Source organism: Buteo buteo, chromosome 1 (assembly GCF_964188355.1).
Source record: "Buteo buteo chromosome 1, bButBut1.hap1.1, whole genome shotgun sequence".
Lineage (NCBI taxonomy): Eukaryota > Metazoa > Chordata > Aves > Accipitriformes > Accipitridae > Buteo > Buteo buteo.
The window spans coordinates 37,752,742-37,773,422 of NC_134171.1; positions in this window are offsets into that span (position 1 = coordinate 37,752,742).

Sequence of the window (20,681 nt, forward strand, 5' to 3'; positions counted from 1 at the left end):
GCATCACAAAGCAGCGTTATGCAGCACGTGCAATAGAAAAACCACAAATGTTTCAGGCATTTTTAAGTGGGCAGCCAATGTGTAATTCGTAATACTGAGCATACAGAAAACAAAACAGGTATTTTACAACGGAAATAACTTGTCTTCATCCCCAGGAAAGACGCGGTATTACCAAGTAACTGCTTTTAAATACAGGTTTAGGAAAAGTTCTTTTCAAGATACCAAAACTAAACCAATGGGATTGAAGTGAACAATCTGCGCTGGCTTTGGGGGTGACTCCGAAGTGGTGGGATTTCATGTGCAAAGGTAGGAGTCAGAGACCTCTCCAGATAGAGTTCTGTGCAGGTAAGTGCCCAGACGATATAAGTAGAACTAGAATCGCCATGACCTTGTCTTTCAAATAAAATGCCCTACAAAGGTTTTAGTCCTTGTAAGAAAGCACTCAGGGTGTGAAAATGTGAATTGCACAAAATTCTTTGTTACAAAACACATACAGCTAGACACATGGGAATAATCTTAACCCTGAACTTACGCCACGTGCTATAATTGTTGTTGCGTAGCGTACAAAATAGCATTTCTGCTAAACTAAAAGCAAATCTTGTAGAGTCAGAGCCTTACATACAGTCTTCTTCTTTTTGGTTTACAGTCCCCTAAGACGAAATTGAAAATTATATTTTGCAAATGCAAACATATAAAGTGGTATATTTTTGCACTACTACTTCAGCCATTTGCATTACCTTAGCTAAATCCATTCGTCTAGTACTAACCTGAACTTTTTACCACCTCCAAATACAGTGAGTTAAGATGCTCCTCTATTATAAATAGAAAGATTATATAATTCCTTCCTTGTGCAAAGCCCACCGGATAAACAACAAACGTCAGCTACTTATTAATACACATTTGAAGTTCAGAGGAAGTTATTTTGGTGCTCTTAACCTGAGCATAACTGAAGCAGCATTACTAGGCTTACCGAAGTTTAATTAAATTTCAGCCTTCAGAGTTTAAACTAATTCGAAAAGTGTGCAGTCACATTTGTGTTAGAGCTTTGTAGGAAAGTTCTATCTTCCTTACGTCAACTGTTAACTGTGACTAAACTCTCTAAAAGCAGAGCCCAGCCCTTCCTTACTCTTTTGGCTTGCCAATAGGCTTCCTATTTCGGTGGAGAAAGAACAAAAGGGTACGCATTCCCTATCGCCTTAGAGAGACCTTTTTTTTAAAATGTGACTATCAGTAAATCTTTGGGGACGGTAGGTGTTGGTGAAAGAAGAGAGCGGGACGTCCTCTGCTGCGAGGCGTGCCGGCTCCTGCACTCGTCTGCCAGTAACACCAAAAGATGCGACAAATTCAAGACCCTGTCGCGTTCTTCCCAAACTTCTTAAACTGCTCTTAATGTGTCCTTCCGTACTTGAGCGGTAACTCGGGCTCCGCCAGGGCTTATCAGCACTTTCGGCTCCCAGGACTCCACGCTCTTTAGGGTACTCGCGTGTCCGAAAATAACAGACCTCAAAACCTCTGCGTTGTCAAAGGTCCTTGGTCTACAGCTCATGGAGGAAGGAATTGTTTCTAACCTCCCGTCTCCCTTCTGGGCAAGCGGCAAGAGGCGGTTTAGTGCAGCTGGGTAGGGATTGCCTCTACGCGATGGAAACAACCAGCAACACTACCCTGCATCGGGATACTCCATAATCACAGTCCTAATTAAAAAAATAAATAACCGCTCCTTTCCACTCTTCCATCAATCTTGCTGGCTGATCCTAACATGGCAGCAACTATTCCCGTTCGTCCTCCGCACGCTTGGCTCCCCGGCTCCTGCTCCTGTGCGAGCCCCGGGAAGGGACTGAGTTAGCAGCTGCTCGAGTGCTCGCTTTCCAGAACGCGGCGGAGCTGCCTGCCTGCCTGCCTCCCTTCCCTTCCTTACCCTTCTTTTCCCTTCCCTCCCCTCCTCGGCTGCTCGGGTGGGGCGGCGGCCGAACCCGCGCAGCCCCCGCGCAGCCCCCGCGCAGCCAACCCCCGCCGCTCGCAGCCCCCGCGCCGAGAGCGAACCGCGGCGGGAGGGAAGGTGCCTGGACCGGGTCAGAAGGTGACGAGCCGGCCGTGGCCAACCCTCTGCCGTAATCCCGGGCGCAAACCCCTCCCCGCCTCGGGAACGGGGAAACTTTGGGGAGAAGGCGCCGGACTGCGCCGCTCCGCCGGCGGGGGAGGCGGGAGCGGGGGGGTGGGGGGGGTGGGGGATGCAAGCGGTGCGCTAGGGATGCGCCGAAGAAATAACTCAAGAGATCCGGGGGACGCATGTAGCTAAAACGTAAACATTCCGCAGAAATAGCTGCGCGATCTCGCCAGTTTTTACACCAGTGTGCTCTGCTGCCAGAAGTAGATCGAGAAAGGCACTTTCCCCGAGTATCGAATTGTGGTAAAATTGTAAAACAAATATTCTAATCTGATCACTGACAAAGCCATAAAATTAAATAGCTGTCTGCAGAGGGAAATATGTCTTAATTACCTTAATTAAAGCAAGATAGCGCCTTACACACATTCATTTTGAAGCCACTAAATGTACTGATTATCATACAAATCAACCTTTAAATGGGGGTCATGCTTTTCCACTACATTAGTTTGTGTTCCACTGCATAAAACAAAGCTATATGGGAAGCTGACCTCTGGTGAAAATGATGCACTTCAGCTGCGCACAACCGCTGACCCTCTTCATTGGGTTCTTAGGAAAGAACCTGAAGGAGTTTGCATATAATTTGGAATACAAAAATGCCTTTCATATGGTGTTAATACTGCAGTAGGAACTACCGCCTGAGCTAAACTTACGGCCTTAAAATCAAGCACATAATCATTTTAATCACCTTGTATTCATAAGTAGGAGTCGTCACAAAATGCCATTATTGCCATCAGTGTGAATTAGTACACAAGGCCATGAAAAATTTAAGATTTGTGTTTGCCAGTATAACACTTTTCCAGCAAACTATAGCTGGGGGTTACTAGCCATATTTTCCATTAACAGGAACGATGCAGAATATTTATAGTGACGCAAAAGTCAATATTCAGACCTTATATGCGCATGCAGAGGTTTACGTAATAAAGTCACATTTATTCAGAATTTATGATTTTTACAAGACGAAAGAGGCCTTGTTTTAAATAAGCTTCATACCCATAATTAACTTTTTTTTTCCTTTATAGCTTTCTGGCTGAAAGATGTATGAAAAAAAAAAAAAAACAAACCACTGTAAGAAATTCCACCAATTAACTGTTCAAATAAAGGAAATCTACAGAAAAGATTATTTGAAGAAAAGAAAAGCACATAGAATGAGGAAAAAAGAAACTAAATGTGCTTTTCTGTTGCCTGTTTCTTTCCTTTTTCCTTCTCCACTGCCATGTACTCCTCCTAGTAGAAGACATCACTAATAAATGCAGTCTGGGAAACATACCTCTCTAACTAAAAGCTCTAATGAGGGACAATGGTCTACTATTTTACTTTGATAATTTGGATGTTAATTGCTCTGTCTGATATGCCTAAACAGAGATTTTATTAAAATACTACTGGTTTAAAAAAATTTCTTGGGCTGTTGGTAGTAAAATATGTTGTATTCAGGATGACTGCTTTCATTCCTGGAAGACAAGAGTTCAGGCAGTAGAGTGGTAACAATCTGTGTTTGTTCCTGTCTGCTCAGGAGAACTGTTTCTAATTGATCTGGCATGGAATTTAGTTGGAAATGTGTATGTTGCAACCTAAGCACAGTCCCTGTATGCTTTGTAAAGTGATCACCATATGGGCCTTATTTGAAACATTTGAAGGTTTTTTGCCATTAACCTTGTTTAAATTGAGCTGTAAATTCAACTCCCTGAGCTGAAAAATATATATGAGTGTGTGTGGATGTATGTCTATCTATATATGAATATATATGTGTATCTATATATGAATATAGATGTACATACACACACACATATATGCATCAACACACATCTACAGACACGCATACACACTGACCATTGCTAGGTATCATGAACATGTGTCAATTATTTGCATATTATTACTAATTAATAAAGGTTCTAGTTATATTTTCAGAAAATCTGTTGAGTGAAAATAAATGTGGACCTAAAGAGGAAGTTGCTGGTATTGCAGAGACATTTTCAATAGATGCCATTTTAATGTTTGAGGGTATTTTTATATTTTTTGTGGAGAAAATATGCTTAGGTCTATTTCCACATATCAGAATATTTTTTACCCACTCTCCTGATGTAATGGAGATTTAGTTAAGAAAGCCCAGATAAACTAACAGCAAAGCTGTCTGAAGTTCCTCCACAGAAAACTTTTAGGAGATAATGGTTAACTGTGGTTCTTTCAATCGTGGGGCCAATCATCAATTTTTAACCCTCAAAACTCTTAATAGCGATTTCTTGTTCTGAATGTAAAATGAATGGCTAGGCTTTGTTACAGGTAATAGTGCTAAGTTATGAATGCTGATGGCCGCCTTGTACAGCCTTAAATTACATTGAAAAAGATACAGTTTCTTTAATTAAAAAAGCTGCACTGAACTAATCCCTCTAGCTGAAAAAAGAAAAGTTTTAAGCAATCTCTTTCTGCTCTGGGAGAGAAAAGCAGACAATACCATAACAGATCAGAAACATAAGCTATAGTGTGCAGCCAGGAGCACAGCAGGGAACTGAATACTGCTCCGACTGTGTCATTTTTTAATCCCCCATCCCAGTTTTCCCCGTCTGACCTCATGCTGAGATGAAGTTATCACAGAAGACAGCTTTACTCTCACCAATGAATCCAACCCTGGATCTGTATTATCCTCAGCAGATCAAAACACCGCTTTCATCAAATAGCATTATCTGCATAAAAGGCATGCAATTGCCCGATAATTTCACCCAAACTATGCTATTCATTTAAAGGACAAGAAGAGAAATGTAATTCATTCCTTTTTTTCCCCCTGGAAAAGCTAACTTATACTTCACTCATGGGAACTTTTCTTTTTTTAACACAAGATCTCAAGAAGAGGTCCATTAAAAGTTTCCCCCTGGTTTACAATTAATTGTTAGAGTACCCCTGTGCCGCTTGAGTGACATAAGAGTAGTTATGCAGAAAACTGGCAGGGAGAATTCACAAAGCTTGCTGTAGCCATGAAACTGATTCCATTAGCCATGGTTCTGCTAACCCTAATAATCAAATAATATATGGCATAATTGTAGCAGCCTAAAAATAAATAGTAGCTAAAGATATTTACAGGAGAATTGGGTGATACGGTCTTTCCAACAAATAGAAATTTTAAGTCTAATCATTTTGCCCTAGCACAGAAAAGCTGCACCACAAGATCCCGAAATACCTTCACTAATGTATGTGTTGTTTATAACAAACATGCACATATATTAAAAACTCATGCTGGTGCCTTGTCTTCCAGAAAGTAAAGTGCATGTTGCTGTGGCTCATTGGTTTTATTGATATACGCTACAAAACAGTAAAGTCATGATGGAGGTGGGCAGATTGCTCCAAATGAGTGCCATTACAGCAGCTATTGTATTTGGACTATTCCACATACTCTGCAGAAAATTGTTAAACTATTCTCGGTATTCTTCTGCTTGTAAAGGGCTTATGCATATCTCATGTTTCTTCCACAGAAAAATTATAAATAATGGGGGGCGGGGAGGTGTTGGTTTTTTGTTTTCTTAATACTTGTATGAGAGAGTAAAGATTATCTCGTTTTGGAGTCTTGTGCTTTCTAGGTTGTTGATAAGAGGTGTTCTTGTTTTCTGAATGGCAGTGTGGATGTTCAGCACCAGAAGCAAGCGCTGATTTGTATCTGGCGGAGGGAACTCTCTCTTTCTTTTTCTAATAATACAAAGGCCTTGGTGTGTCATGGGGCTGCAAATGCTAAACTAAGTACTTGTCCTGGCCTAAATATTGTCTACTCTATACAATACTCTGCCAGTTACTTTTCTTTAGGACCACTGGACAGGTACCGTTCTCTATTCAGAGGATAAAACTTTTTTTTTTTTTTTCCCCAGCATGTCTTTGATACTTTTTAAAACAGGAGTTCTTTGAAGTGGCTCAGAGGTTTGGAATCACAGGAGTTGCCTCAGAAGAGCTGGATTAGTGAGCCTAACAGAAGCGCATCACACATTTACCATGGGGCTACAACCTCTCTGTGTACACGCAGACATTGTGGAACTTCAAATTACAAAAAAATACCTGCTTAGTCCATGATTTTCTTGGGTCTTTCTAGCCTCAAGGTACAGCTCTTTTCCCCCCTGATTTCACAAAAGGTTTGGATGTTCCAATGCTTCCTTATAAAATTAAAATATATAAATATATACATATATTCACTTTCCTTGTCAAGTGATATCTTATTTTTTAATGGAAACACTTTCTTATCATACCTGATAGATGATCCTGGGGAAGGGACCCCATATATGAAAGCTTGTGGCATATTCCAACTATATCATCTCATTAGAGAAAATAACTGGTTTTTACAATCTTGCTTCTCATATATTCTCAGAACTTCTCACTTATAGCAATATAAATAATGTATTATTATTGAGCAACAATGTATGTAAGTCCAGTTGGTTTTGGACCTGTGTTCCCAAACATTTCCTATTTGAACCCTGTTTGTAAGGTTTATCATGTGTTTCCATGGCAAAGGAATGTAACTTCTTAGTGAAAGATTTTTTAAAATTTTGTTATTGTTGTTGAAATGGGTTATACTGCTAGGCATTCAAACCAAGATTCTTGTGTGAAAGGAACAGCATGAGCTGAAAATGCTAATTTCCCATATTGGTATGGTACTATGCTATGTATGTTGGAACAATCGTATGTGGAGCCCCACATGCTGTTAACAACTTAGGGGTCCTCTTTCTGTTTATGGAAAGCAGGGCTATCTGATGCTGGAGGAACCCAGGAAGAAGAGTGCTAGTCGGGAAGCAAGCTGTATGCTCCTCTTCCTCCAGACTTCAGGGGTGCTTCTTACCTACTATTTCATGGAGCAAGGACGCAGATAAAGAGTAGGTCAGCTCTACAACCACGCCACTGTCCAGGTATCAGGTATAAAGATGAAAGAGTATGGTAACTCTGGTAGTTTATTAGGTAGACATCTTTTTTTAATCCTTCCATCTGGTGCCAGACCAGTCATACTATGGCAACTGTAATCAAGAATTCTACTAATATGCAGGTATGTTAACTGCATCATAACCTATCAGCATTACCTTTTAAAAAGTTACAAGAAACATAATGCAGAAAGCCAATCCTCTCTAGAGAGATTTCCATTTAGGAAAACCAAGGAAGTGACACAGAAAAACAAGCATTCATATATACTGACAGAGCAATCGGAAACTTTACCACAGATGCTAATACTGATGCCCTCGTATCAACTTTGCCAGACCAGAATTCATTTTTTTTAACTTGACATTTATGCTATTTCAGGATATACAAATTATCCTTGTTCTGAATTTCCAAATCTTTTCTGTTCAAATGTGTTTATTTTTCTGGCTTGAGAAGAGTTCACAACGCATTAAAAATAGAGTTTTGTTGTGTTTTTTTTTAAATGGAAATGAACTGAATTGAATATATAGAGTTCTTAAATCACTAGAAACTAAATATGGAAAACTCCAAATGCCTTCAGTGAAAATTGTACACAAAAAGAATTGTCTACCAGATAATTCTGCCCTCAAATAGCAGTTCCGAACAGAATTGATTTCAGTCACTTAGAGTGACCTAAATTTGGATCCTACGATATTTGTCTTGTATTCAGAACAATATGAATTCTGTATGCGCATGCAGAAACATAGCAGCTTGAGTGGGACTCTGTATTCTTTTCCACATCTCACCTCAGCATTGGAGAACCACCAACAGTGGAGACAGTTTTGGCACTCATATAAATTTGGACTGCCATAGTCCCTTCTATCATATGCTTTCAACCTTCTGTCTGTGTTTCCTTTCAGTTGTCTATTAAATACTGCGTATATTAGTTAAGGTGATGTTGAAACACCCATAGCTTCTGGATGCATGAGTTCTTTCTGGTCTTTTTTTTCAGGAATTTAAATATATATTTTTCAGGAATTTAAATAGAGAAAAATGAAGTAGAATGAAGGATGAAAAACAAAATCGCTTTTGCTTTCATTATCTTCATTTTGTTAATTCTCAGCTACTACCATAGCAGTGCAACATTAGCGTTGCTGCTTTTGTGGCAGTGTAATTGCACACAGCATGTCTGATTCTACGTTACTTCTCCTGGATTACACTGGATCAAGACTAGATCTGAAATAGTGTATTCATCAAAGCTTTCAACAGAAGATGAGTAATGGCAGGATTTTTTAAAAGCTAAAATTGTCATCAGACCACTGAATACTTATGATGTGTTGATGATATCATAGCAAGTCTCTGAATTCAGACAAAAGGATGGAATCTTAGAAAACCTAAATCCCAGTTCAGCACCAATGCCAGCTCTAACATTTGCTGACTCAGAGAAAAGCTGTCCCACTATTTTGGGAACAGGACTTGCAACAAGACAAAATGGAAAAGGAAATAGTTCTAACCAGCTTCATTTTACAACATAAACCTTTTTAGAAGCTTTCTAAAGCACATAGCTATAGTTCCTCTTTCTGAAACATTCAGTATTTGAAGAAAACTAGTGAAACCCTTTGTATATGCATATTGTAAAAATACAGCTTTTCTGTTTTTACACTAATCATAAGGAAATGGAAAACCATAAAGAAGCAGCAGCAGAAATCTATAGCTCATGTCCTGGCAAAACTAGAACTCTGCATTTGTATTTTTCCATTATAAAATATATAGTTCTCAAAACAATTTCAGAACAATAAACTTGTAATGTCTGTCAGAAGGAATTCTATCATAGAAATTAAAAGAACAGATAAAGAAATGTATCGATTCAGTTTTACGTGGCTTATAACCTTCTTGAGTGTTCCTGCAAAGGTTGTGTTTGTACAGCCTGCCACTTTGGCCATTCCAGGCACCCTGGCAATAGCACTTTCCTCCTCTGGCAGCCTCTTCTCTACTACCAAACTTAAGCTACTTGTCTTCATTTTAAGGATTCTTCCATTGCCCTTTCCCAGGCTGCCAGTCATCGCTTTCTTACTGTCAAGAGCTCAACACCCATGTCAGCCTGGCATATGATGCCAGTTGCTGTTGCCAACTGAAAGTTTGAAACGCATCTCTCTGCTCCCCCACCCCCCATGATTCCTTTCACACTTGGAAGAAATTCTTTGTAAAAAAAGCACAAAGCTAGCTGTCTCACTTGTTTTCTAACTGATTCTTAGAGATTTTCTTTCCTGTGATACCTTCAAAAAGCTTGGACGGTATTTGCGCTTGTGCTGACCAGTACTCCTCATGCTGCCGTGTGCCACCACTAGCTGCACTGCCTTGTTGCTTTTGTTTTATGCTTAGATAGTGAAGTTCTTTGGAAGCAGGAAGAGTCTTTTTCCATTTATGCTATGTCTAATGCAGCGTGTCTGAGAGCTCTCGCAGTCTGAGTGCTCATTGAAGCCATGGCAATACAAATAAGTAACAACATTGGCAATAATCAAATTCACACACCACTTCCTTTGGTAATTTGATAATAGGTTCCATGTCTATGCTGATAATATTCCTCATTTTTCTGTTTTCTATATGTGTAAGTTCTACTTTGGCTTAAAGAGGTGCATCTGCATGTGTTAATCCTCATGTAAATATCAGGCCCATTTAACACGTATACTTATTATTACACATTAAAATGAGAAGCGATATGAAAAGAGCAATGAGGTTGCTATATCACCCAATCAAAAATCAGCCGATGCCATCAATAATCAAGGCTGCCCATGTAACTGTATTTCAGTATCCTGCTTTTAGATATAAAAGTATTCTCCTTAATGATCAAATACTTAGTTTTTGTGGAGGCCAGTCTTATTTAGAGGAAAGGTAGTTAATCACTATGCATTTTTATCTTCTACAACTAATAGATTTTTACCTAATCTCTCTTACTATGTGCCACTAGAATGATGCACTGAATAAAAACATTATCAGGTCTGTTGTAGGCATTTCTGTGGTACTGTGGACATGACTTTGTAGTATTTTATATTGGAAATAAACCTATTGGGGCCCAGAATTAATACTCTAGAATCATCTGACTAGAAATTCTGAGTGCCTAATCTGGAATACACCAGTAGGCTGAAGACAGAGAGCAGTGCGCCATGTAGCATTGTAGGTGTTTCTAGAGAATACCTAACCCAGTAGAGCCAACCGTGAACATCTGGGCTTGAGAGACCTGCCCAGAATCATATAAAAAACTCTAGCAGAGGCAAACTGATTGCTCAGTTCTTCAGGTGACATGTAATGTTCCCTAACCACGAAATCACCTTTTGCCTTGCAATACATCACAAACACATATTCATATTTTTCAGTTAAAGAAGAAATGATTCTAAGGAAAGCCCATTTGGTACAAACTGGTGATTCATTTCTGTAGGAGGGTCTTTCTGTGCATGAAGCGATCATTTAAACCATGTAACACCACCACAGAAAAAATATTTCACAAGCATCCCACATTTTGCTACTTCCTTAATATTAGAATATAGTTTTGCAAATTTCAACATTAATTTACTTTCTTCTTATAGCTTTTGAGCAAAAACCCATGAAAACAAAAAATGTATTCTGTGGATAAACATTAGCTTTCACAGTAAGTACTCGGATATGTTACCCTTTGGTCAACAAATCTTTACCAACTAATAAATCTGTATGATTGGTAGTTAGTTCTGCTGTGCACTAAATGAAGGGAAAATGTCTCTACTCTCTTTCTATTCAGCTTCAACTATCAGTTTCTTTTAAATGAAAAAGATATTAAAAATTGGATTTTTTTCCCTAGGTCAACATTTTGAAAATGAAATGCTTAACTTTGGAATACGTTAGAATAATAATAAAATAAACAATATCAATTTTCAGTTTAAAATGCCTTTCTTAGGAAAAAAAAACCAACGTGAACGCAAAATGCTAAACAAAGTTAAATAACTGGAAACAAACGAAGACATTTCATTTTTTGACTTGAAAAAAAATGTTTGCATTAGCAAACTAATTCCCACTCTCTTTCCCTTGTCACTTTAAACCTCTCAATTATTCTATTTCAGTTCTACTTGAAACACTCCCCTCCTCCTCTTTATTTTTTTCTATTCGGACATCAGACTAAATCAGTGATCACTCAGCTAGCTTCCCTGGGGGCATTCACTAGCCCTCCCCACGTACATCCTCTCCAGTTCACACACGTCAAACCCAAATCCATCTTCCTTAAGCTCTGGCCTTTTTTCCACAGCTTTGTCCACCTCACACTCCTCTTAATGCTCTCTCGTACTTGCAATACTTCCTCTTCAGTTTTACACTTTAATTGACCACAGGAGATGTGTGGGCATGGACTCACTAAAACATGACTGTGCTGGGACTAGCAGATAGACTACAGTGGGAAAAGAAAAAACCTTTTTATTCTAAGTTCCATTGCTCATCTTCGAGTGCCCTTTCAGAAACTAGACAGAATGGCTGGGATGAAATTCCTGCAATTTTTAAGTAGGAAATATTTAGTTCAGACAGTATCTTCAGAACCCTCACCTTGCAAAGAGGACATTTCCTTCCCAGCAGGGGACAATATCCTGAACTTAGCTCCACTGTACCTCTTCACTGCTACTAGTTGTCAGCCGATAAGGTTTGCATTAAAAGACTGTTTCTACACTGTATCAGTATCACTGAAGTGATTTAGCTTAATCCTGGCTCATCGAGTAGCCCTTGTGGCATCATTCTAGCCCATTTAATTCATAATAACCAGAAAATGAGGAGAAGATTTTCTAGGACCATTTTAACCTTGGCTTAACTACACAGAAGTGACTTAAAATCTTTCTTTTCTGCACTTACCCTTAAAGTTGCAAAAACAGAGGAGCTGGTCTAGTAGATTTCATTTTTAAATTTAAATGTCAATGAAATGAAAAGAAACAGTTTAGGGAAAGAGTCAATTATTTTGAACTTTGTACTCAAAACCGGTTGTTTTTAAACATTATTTTTAGGCTATTTTCTCATTCAGCTGTGCCAAGCATTTAGTACTGAGCTGATACATGTGAGACTGCTTAGTTTGCCTAATACAATCTCATACTTTTTCTAGAAGACACTTTGTAACTTAGCTCACCAAATGATAAAAGAAATTACTCTTTTGAAGCCCTGATGTAATTGTGGATTTATGAACTCTCACTACTTTGATATAAACTTTGAGGAGAATATATTGAATGTTCAGATGGCTGGCAGGTGCAATACTCCCAGCCCTGTTTCTACAACTGGTAAAAATTAGAAAACAGAAGAATACATTTTCTGTATCATTGAGAAAGAGTCTGGAGAAGACCTGCATGAACAAGAGGAAAAATAGCAACAGTGCTTACAAGCTTGTAAAACCATAATGAATGTATCCAACCAATTGTTCAAAATGCTAGAAGTTGATTGTAGAAAATATATACACCATTGACCTCCTTCTGTCTCCTATTACTTTTTATTCCCCTGATCCTCCTGCCTTGTTTGCGTCAGATACAGGAAACCATTTCAAATGGCCAGATTGTTGCTTTGCTATTACAGTTACAGCCCCGTGCTTGCAAAGGAAGAGAAATGGGAGGTTTGCAATTTCATTATGGGGCTTCCTTTGATTAGCTGTGGTAACTTGTGATGCTGAGCACTTGTCATACCAATCTATGCACAAGTCATTGAAGAGATTAGAGGAAGCGTTCCTTGTCATAACCAACATGCTGGCTAATTTTCACACTGTATTGAAGGCTGTTAAAATTCTGCCTCCTCCCACTTATGTCTGAATTTCCACATTATATATGGTATAGCTTATAGTAAAACAAATAGATATCAGGATAAAAAGCAAGGATCTGAATAATATTTAATATTAAAAAAAATGCTTGCTAAAATTAAAAAAAAATTAGAATAAATTAAAAAAACACCCCAAACCCAACACTCCAACACTTAAGAGAAGAATAATATAAGTTAGTTGAGAATTTCAAACTTATGCTAGAAGAAAATAGCATGGCTTTACTGATTTCACTTTGTACTAGTTACCTGGGCCCAATTTTCTAGCAGCAGCTTTTAAAAAATACTTAATAAAACTCTATCAAAGAGTTAAGCAGTGGAAAGAACCATTTTTTTAATTTACATTGCAAAAGCTCCATTTAATGTTTTTCCTACTTCAAAAATTTTTTGCTAAGTTGATGGGAAGGAATTAGTCACCTTTCTTTGTTGCTGTTGTATAGAAATGTCATTTCTAGCTGCATGCCTTTCCATCAATGCATTAATAACTCGTGTTTGTGTATTTTTATAGTATATATTACCATTTTATAATGAAATGTTAAATATTTTACTTGTATTTGTATTTTACTTTGATTTGTACTGAGTACTGAGCATTTGCAGTATTTCTATTTACCAGAATATTTTATTAAAATGAATATTTAAAATCACCCATTGCTTAAAAAGAGTATTGCTATTTTTTACAGTAATTGTCTTCCTTTCAGTACTGTGACCAACATTTAGTCTGTTGTAGTACAATATCATGGATAGTGCAGGACTTTACCTTTTATTTTGTAAATTAAGGAACGGTTCCAGACCACTCTTTATTAGAAGGCATCTCCATTCTGACTGTATCATAATTAGTGACCTTCTCCCTTACAAAATAACAACTTTGATAGTATTTTCTCAACAACTGCTTTTATTGCTTTCTTTTCTCCAGCACATTCTGCCTCATCTATTCCTGCCTGCAACCCTCATATTCTACCTACTGCCCAGTAACACAACAGAAAAGAAAAAAGGGATATGGACAAGGAAGTCTCACTGAATCACTCCTCTTGACATGTGTGAATTTTTAAAAGCTGAAATGAGCTGTTAACTGGAATTATGCTGTTTTACTTCAAGCTACACACAACATATGATGCTTGCTTCTCTGCCCTCTCATAGCTAAACTATATAGAGAGTGTGCCTCCTTGGCTTCTCTTCCTGCCAATGCATAGTTACAATCACCCCTCAGGCAGGCTTTCAGCACTTAGAAGCTTAAAAGGCTATGAACAATGCAAACATATATCGCAAATGCCTCCCTTTGGTATTAATACTGCTCAGGATTTACTTAGAATTTCCCCCCTCTGATTATTCAATGTACTTGTCATTATATATGATATTTGTTTATTGTTTGAATTTCTCACAACTTGGGTAATGGAAGTTAATAAAGCGTTACCCCTGTATATTCTTTCTAGCACAACATTAAGATTTCATCAATAAAATACGTGATTAAGAACAACTGTTTTTACTGGTCCACAAAAAATGACGGGAATGTTTTTGTTGATTTTGCCTTACATTTGCATTTTGTGTGAAATACACTCCTAATAATACTATCAACAAAAATTTGTCCTAACATAGATTTATTTTTTAAACCCTGCATAAAATCAATTTCCGTATTAAAAATTATCAAATTTATTATAAGATTTTCATTAGACAATAGGTGCTTATATTTTGTACAAATTTGCCATTTCTTCTCACTGTCAGCGTCTGCTGCCCATACCGGTATTTCCCGCAGAGAAGACCAATTATGTCCACTGTCATTTCAGTTACCGTATTGTATGGCTACTTAATCATGTTCCAGCCCAGAGATTCTATGTAATTTCTCCTCACCCTCCCCTTCCACGGTAGTTAACTCTGATGAAATTCTCATTTGGTGCTGGAAATTGAAAAGAGGACTTAAGAAGTAGTAGCCTAAATCCATGTATACTTTCTTCTCCAGTACTCTCACTTATACTATAGGTTCTTATACAACATTCATCACTACATTATCTAATCCAATTCTGGGTCAAAGTGCTGCCAGGTTTTTATTTTATTTTATTTTAAAAGATTATAAATTTAGTTGACCAAATCCAATCACAAATTCATCAACGTATTATTCCTGAAGGCAACAGTCTAAGTAATATTACAGATGTAATTTTGAAGATGTGCTTGTATTTCATAGGACAAGTGGAGGGAATATTTTAAAATCAGATGCCCCAAAATCAAGAGATAGTGTTCATTCACATCTATGATTTAAAGTGAAACACCATCAGCTGACTTCAAAAGTCAAAAGACTTTGCAGTAACAAAGGTGGGTGTTTGGGTAATTATGGTCCACGTTACAGAGATTCTAGAGACTCAGAGCAAAGTAAGGATACATGATATGTGCCATCTGAGTGCTATGAAAAAAATGCATTGGCTTCCTGTTGTTAAAACTCGCAACAAGCCTTTCCCTCAACATTACTTGTAAAATATTTTCCAGGGAAGTTCCACAGATAACATATTTTAACAATTCAATCTGGAAGCTGTAAAGACATGTTTTTTGAAACATCCATATCCAGATAAAACCTTTTTTTTTTTTTTTTTTCTAGGCAAATGGTCCTGTATACTGCTATTACAGGCTGTGCTTTGATCAGTTGCTGACCACAAGATACTAAACATTATTGTTGGTTCCAGATTAATTAACCCAGAACTACTTCCCAACTGTTAGAAGCTGACATGCAACTAAAACAACCAGTGCCATTTGTGTTAAAAACCTACTTTTCAGATGTAAGAGGTTTGTAATATTTTATCTATTAAGGAAAACTGTAGGTCATACCTTAGAAACAAATTATTTCTCCATAAACTAATTCATCCATCATATCCACTTTTTGAAAGATCCAGATTTGTAATTTATGAGTCCTGAAATTATACTTCATTTATATTTTTCCCAATGCTTGTACCTTGATTTGAAAGTGGCCTGGTGATGGACATTGAGAATCAAATTCCTCGGCCAGGAAACCCCTCAGTAGGAGAAGAAGAGAGAGATGGTGGTTTTGTATGGAAAGCTTGGGATCATTGTGTCTCAGAAAGGATTGGTCTCCTATGCTGACAGAGCTAAGGAATTCTCTGCATATCACGACTTCCAAAAGCTCATTTTCATGATCACAAAAAAAATTTTCATACTGAAGCTGGCATTTTTCTTACCTAACTTCCACTCAAGGAATATAAAGAAATGAGGAATACATCCCAGCACCGTTAGTCACTTAAGAAGGGATAAGCTGCTTTCTATGATTGCTGCCTCTGTAATGGCTATAGACCTTGTTCACATGACTAGATTGGAGCAGATGTGTAACTAGTAGGTATATGTAACATAGGACATGAAGTTAGAGACACTCCCCCCTAAATAACTGGCCTGACATAATACAGCAAATCTGTGACAGAGCCAGAAATTGGACTTGCTCCCTCCCTACCAACCACTCTTTAACAGTACATCCTAGTATTCAAAAGGCAAAACTAAAATACCTTAATTTTAAGGCAAGTGGTGACTGCACATCGCAGAGGAAGTATAAAATCAAAGATGGTCACAGTTCATTGTCACCTGAAACCTCTGTGATTATAACTCATTAGTATATTCCATGTATATTTATGGAGTTACTCTTAGTTATTTTTGCAATCTACAACCTTAAAAAAACCCCACTAAGCTATGAATTTCTTTGAGGATAATGAATGAATGTTTTGCACTCAAACCTACAAGAATATATTACTAACTTGGGGCTAGTAGACTCACTTTTACCAAATCCTACTGTTAATTTGTATGGAGGATCAGCTGAGCAATTTTCGGGGGTCTGCTCAGCAGAGGGTAGAACACAAAGCTCAGTTCTGCTGGCTCAGCCAGGAAGATGCTTATTGCTGCTTGTTTTAGGGATGTGGCAGCACCCTGCAGATCTGCCTAGGATGATGCCCCGCAGGAACTTGCAAGATTTCAGAAGTCTGGGACTTTGGCTCATTCAAAGCAATATTGATAAGAAGTCTGGGTTTGAAACAAAATTCTGTGAATGAAATAGCCCTATATTAACAGCATGTATTATAGATAACCAAACAAAATACCAGACATCAGTATAAAGCAGTTCTTAAAGTTGCAAGTGACTTTAAATATCTGGTTAACAAATAAAGAAAAAAGAATATAAATAATTGTTGTTGGGTTTGTTTGTGGTTTTTTTTTTTCTTTTCTACCAGTTTCTTTAAGTCTTTCTTCATGATCCAAGTATAAAAAAGTAAAATGAATGGATTAATAATGTGGGTCTCTGCAGAAGAATGTATATATGAACAAATACATTATGTGATACTGCTGCACTAAAATCCATTTAACTTGCAAATACATGAGAATGCACAAAAAGTGATCTTGCCCATTTCCCAAAGATTTAGCAGGCAATGTGCTGCAGTAAGATGTCCTGTTATGCAAATTTTATTGTTTTACAAAATAGCCTATAAGATTTTTTTTTGCAAGTATGAAGTATTATGAACCATTCAAACTAATCTACATTTGTCAAATAAAAATCCCTACATTTTGTGATACACTATCCTTGCATTGCATTTGCTCGCATATCCACTAATTCACAAACTTAATGATTTGTTATTGTTCTTCCAGTTATTAGTGAGGAATGGTGAAGTTGAATGGCATAATTATTTACATCTCTGCCACTTCTCATGTTACACTTACTGCTTTAGACAGAGCTAAATTTTATGTTTCTTTATGGTTGGATTTAGAGTAAGCTATCTACCTCCTTCATCAAAGGATGTACATCTATAAAAAGATACATACAATTATTCTTTCCTCAGTAACTACTTGGAAAGTCAATGCAGTGCTTCCCCTAAATTTCTACAAGTAGGCCATGAAAGTAATTATTAATTTTCCCCAATATAACAAAAAAAGGTCTTGGAATGTAGGTCAAACCAAGGTGTTTAACACTAATTTTTTTTCATTATTTAGGGGGAAAATGTTAATATTTTTATTGTATTTTTTAGAATGTCTTTTCTTTATGTTTTATTTAAAATGTTAATGGAGTGTATCTGCAATTCAGATAATTTATCTTTAAATCACTGTTCTCCAGAATAATGCACTGTGAGCACTGTAATACACGGACAAGTCCTCTTAAAGAACATGCATCAATTCTCTTCCCTTCTGAAGCACACTGCAAATGCCCTCTAACAGGGCACAGCAGCATTACATAAATCATCTTATATGAAAAATTAACATGACATCAAATATTTATAAATATTAATGTGTATGTTAATATAACCAAAGCTGTAACAAACAATCATAACCTTGCCAAGTTTCTTAGGACAGGCGCCGCTGATAATGATATCCATTATCTCTGGAGGAACGCGCAATTATGAAAGTATACATGGGATGCTATATTGTTATCTGCTTTTAAGTTCATCCATTAAACACTCCACCTCACATCGGATGTTAACCCTCCTCTTAGCTCTTTGTCAGGTACTATTATTCTGTGTATTTACATATCCATGTGAATGAAAAATGAACAACTGTTAAATGTGTACAATTTCGCTACTTCATTAACACATGTATTTAATTTCATATCATACATTCCTTTGCTCTATGGCAATTATACTTTATAATGTCTGATGTCTACCTAGCTACCTATCTGTCTATCCATCCATCCCTCTAACCTGTACATAGCAAGCTCACATAGGAATTTGTGAACTCCTTTGGTTTATCTTTTACACATGCTGCATTTATGCTATTATGATTAAAGCTGTGTCAGTATTTACAATAGAAACTTTAATTTTTGTGGCTTAATAATTATTCTGTAAACATTAATTTCACACTTAAACATAAAATACAGTAGAATGCACTTCATCATGAGCAAATCTGATCAGTTGCTATGAATTTCAAGCACTTTTTGTTTTCACCACTTATCGAACATTGTAGTGATGGGGAAGAAAAAGTTGAGCCAACACCACAAATGTAACCATGTTTCTCAGACAGATGTGACTAGAGGTTTTACAATGTGCTTAGCACATGTGCAAAAGATACTATGTCCCAGGAAACTTCCTTAAAGGTTTAAGATGCATACCCAAGGCTAAGTGGCACTGATTACCATTTTCAATGAAGCCTTCACCGGAGTGAACAATGAGTTGTGCCTCTTTTGTAATACATAGATTCAAATACATATGAAGACTTCTTCCCATTACTTATTTTTCAAAAAAGATCATCATAAATACAGATTCAGTAAAAACAGTTGCTGAAATACCGTACACTGCCAACATCCTTTATCATTCAAGACAAATAAAATCAAAACTAGCAGCTTCATGTAATAAAATTCCCTTCCTTATGATTATTACCAGTACTATTATTAGGTATGAATATAGTGAAGCCCATTTCAGATGTTGTTTGAGAAAATAAGCTTTTAAAACCAGGCTTAGCAGCTAGAATATTACCATCTTAATTTCACTGAGGAGCCAACCAAAATGCAAAGTAGGTAAATGACTCGCCCAAACTGGGGAAAAAAAAAAAAAAAAGAAAAAGAAAAAAAGTGTATAGCCCAGCCAGATAGCACCTGGAAGAATGGACTGCAGTGAAACCACCTTCCAGTGCTGCTCTGTCACACAAACCCCATGCCCTCACAGTGTGGTTACTTTTAAAGGCTCATCTAAGAAACTCATATAACTTGTGCATGACAGTTAAATATCAGTCTAATGATTCTGCTTAGTTTTAAAATTAATATTTTTAAAATCTGGAAATATTAGGATTTGGGTGATTCACCCAGGCGAGCTAGCAACTCAGAAGGCAGGAATTGAAAGCTCCTTGCTTTTTAAAAACTATCTAGGTTCGGATGAGTCACCTAAGATGCGTGCTCAGTAATGCATTGATTATTCTGATATTCCAAAAGCACAAAGACCTTTTTTTTTTTTTGGGGGGGGAGGCAAAATAAAATAAAAATTTACAGATTTTAAAGCACTCCTGGCCTGACTAATTTTGCCACTTCAAATAAGAACGTGGACAGCTTTAATGCTTATATGCCATACTCTTTTTTATTTGATTGCCCATTGTAAAATAGGGAAACTAGTACTTTCTATTACATGTAAAACAAGACAAAACCAAAAACTGAGCCTGAAATTAGAAAGCAAAAACATTTACAATGGACATGTCTTTTTCAGGGGTTTTTCACCTTTAAATTTGTCTACCAAGTCCTAAATGACAGAGTATTAAAATTCCTAAACTAATGCTGGGAGATTTAGATAAGTTTCTCTCTCTTTCCCTTCGCACTTCCCCCCTTTATTTATTTATTTTTTAAAGGAACGGTGGAGGGACTTGCAATATAAGTTTCAGGATTTAAAGAATTTGATTCAGTTACAGACAATATCCCATACCCTGGACAATTTAGGATTTGTTTTGCCTGAGTTTTTATTGATAAATGGGATTGCTATCACTTTTGCGAATGTAAAAGCTCACTTACTTCATGTTTATAGAGATACTTTGTAATTCATCCCATTTCAGGTCTTTAGTAACCACTGAAGTTGACTGTATAATTATGTAAAAAACCCCAAACTAATTTTCATAAAATAATTATTCATACACTTTATGATTTTTAAGATTGCAAATAAGAACATTAATTCAATGCACATCTCTGAGATTATTTGTATTATACCGGTCAATGCCCCTTTAGTACATTATATATAAATGTATTTTTTAAATAAAAGAGAAGACTAAAGTATCAGTCATTATTGTCCGTATGCCTCAAATGTAAATCATGACATAAATCAAAGCATGCAAAAGTGTAGGCACTAAAACTAGATGCTCTTGTTTTCATTTTTGTCTCCTGTTAATATTTGAGAATGCCAGACATATTTGTCTTTCT